The sequence below is a fragment of the Nyctereutes procyonoides genome, unplaced genomic scaffold (genome assembly GCF_905146905.1).
Source record: "Nyctereutes procyonoides isolate TBG_1078 unplaced genomic scaffold, NYPRO_anot_genome, whole genome shotgun sequence".
Lineage (NCBI taxonomy): Eukaryota > Metazoa > Chordata > Mammalia > Carnivora > Canidae > Nyctereutes > Nyctereutes procyonoides.
In genome coordinates this window covers 22,722,763-22,725,116 of record NW_026575046.1, presented here as the reverse complement: position 1 = coordinate 22,725,116, position 2,354 = coordinate 22,722,763, and the positions used below count along the sequence as shown (strand labels likewise).

The window sequence follows — 2,354 nt, the reverse complement described above, 5'->3', positions numbered from 1 at the left end:
TGTTCTTAGTTATTCAATATCATCTGAAAGCAAAACTTTATTTCTTCCACATAGTATTTTGTTTCATTACCATGTCAAATTATCACAGTGCCCATTACAATTCTTGCCATGATCTTCATTTTAAAATGTGGAGGTTGGGATCCCTGGGTGGCGCAGTGGTTTAGAGCCTGCCTTTGTCCCAGGGCGCGATCCTGGAGACCCGGGATCGAATCCCACATCGGGCTCCCGGTGCATGGAGCCTGCTTCTCCCTCTGCCTATGTCTCTGCCTCTCTCTCTCTCTCTCTCTCTCTCTCTCTCTCTCTCTCTCTGACTATCATAAATAAATAAATAAATAAAAATTTTTAAAAAAAATAAATAAATAAAATGTGGAGGTTTTTAACATTTTACCATATGTTTACTTTTGTTTTTTTTAATATATTATTTATTTATTCACAAGACACACAGAGAGAGAAGCAGAGACATAGGCAGAGGGAGAAGCAGGCTCCCTGCAGGGACCCTGGGATCATGGCCTGAGCAAAGGCAGACACGCAACCACTGAGCCACCCAGGTATCCCTACCATTCATTTCTGAAAAGCTCTCTTAAGGGTGTTTAACACCTTTACAGGCACTTAATCATGTTCTATCTCCTTTTTTTCCCCATGAAATAAATTACCTTTCCTAATGTTGAGCTATCTTTATATAACTGGAATGTGGAAATTTCCCTTCCCTCCTACAACCACTTGCCCCCTTGCTCGAAACTATTAACACTATTCACCCCTGTTGCAACATAACTCATACTGCTCCTTACAAAGATCCCCAAAATTCTCCTCATTTTCAAATTCCTTTCTTAGTTCTCTTTCTCTTTCACCCTATAGGCATTTTGCTTGTTGGTTCGGTTGGTTGATTGGCTTTTGCTTGTTTGGGTTGATTGGTTGGTTTGTTCAATTTATATGTCTGCATCACTGGGTAGATCCAGCTCTTTGAAACAAAAACTGATACGTTTTTGCTATCCTCAGAAATTCTCCAGTGGGTTACAGAAGCTCAGGTGATGGAAGCAGAAGCATTAGCCAGGCAGCCCAGCTTTGAGAAGGCGTTGGGCCCTCAGGGTCCCACCGCCACGATGGCCTAGAGGAAGTTTAGCTCTATCCAGGAGGTGGCAAAGGAGGAGCCCAAGAGGAAATATGCAAGGTTGTGGGCCAAACCTGTTCTTGCGAAACTGGAAATGAAGCCAGAAAAGGCAACAGGACAGGATAAATCTTTAGACAAAAAAGTGCAAACATACAGCAGAGGGGAACAAAGGGAAGACAGGCTGATGTCGCTAACCACAAAACGAAGCAACACTTACTGCAGAAATGGAGAAACTAAAAATGAGGTGAGTCCAGCTTCTGATGCAGCAGGAGAGAAAGTAGTTGTCCCCCTTCTTGTACAATCCCAAGGAATATTTTTATCAACTATTGTGTATATGCAAGTTTTTTAGTAGCTCTAGAAACATTTTTAAGAAGGAGGGAATCCTACCTCAACCCATTTTTATAAGTGTAAATGCTTTTGGTTCTTAAGAGGCGACATCTTTTGCAGGTTGTGGGTTTTCTGGTACAACTAGAAAAGAGCTGGATACTGAATATGGGAGGCTTTGATTGCCTTGGGTGTCAGCTTGACATTCCACAGATGGGGTAGTTTTTCTATCCTATAATATTAGGCATACTAAAATGGCAGTTTGAACTCAATTGTGCATTTAATAGGTCTCAAACATTTTAAATTACTTCTATTTCTGTGTTGTTTTTGGTAAATTGTTTCCTAAAGAAACACACTCCTTGATTTTGGTTCTCCCTGTCGAAATATTGTGCACTCTGTAAACTCTTGGTTGTGGTATTCCAGTTTTCCAAAAACTTTGTTAATGTGCTGTGCAAGATTGAAAATTTGAGTATGTAGTGTGTATGATATTAAATTGAGAATTAATGGGGCTTAACAATGGAACAGTGTATCAACCTCTGGATATACTGGTATTTGATAGACTGTTAAGGAAAACTTGCATCCAGATTTTAAGCTGGAAGATCACTGGCATAACTTTTAGAAAATAGTCACAACTACATGATTTTTTAAGATTTTCTGTACATATATTAAGAATTGTATATAAATTGAAATGTCTGTATTGATCCTCAAAACAACCAATAAAAACTCAATTATGAAAGAAAAGAAAGAAATTATCATAATGCCTGGAATGTAATTGATGTTCAGCAAATACCACAATGACTTATAGGACACTGCCTTCTGAACTTGGTGATGTTAAACAAACAATGGAAAATACAGGTCAATATCCATGATGAATATAGATGCAAAAATTCCCAACAAATTATCAGCAAACTCAATTCAACTA

The 2,354-nt window shown here is 38.8% G+C and overlaps 1 pseudogene; it reads left to right on the top strand.

Moving 5' to 3' along the window:
• The first annotated feature begins 1,100 nt into the window (after nt 1-1,100).
• LOC129509371 (non-histone chromosomal protein HMG-14-like) lies at nt 1,101-1,654 on the top strand (annotated as a pseudogene).
• The last annotated feature ends 700 nt before the right edge of the window (nt 1,655-2,354 follow it).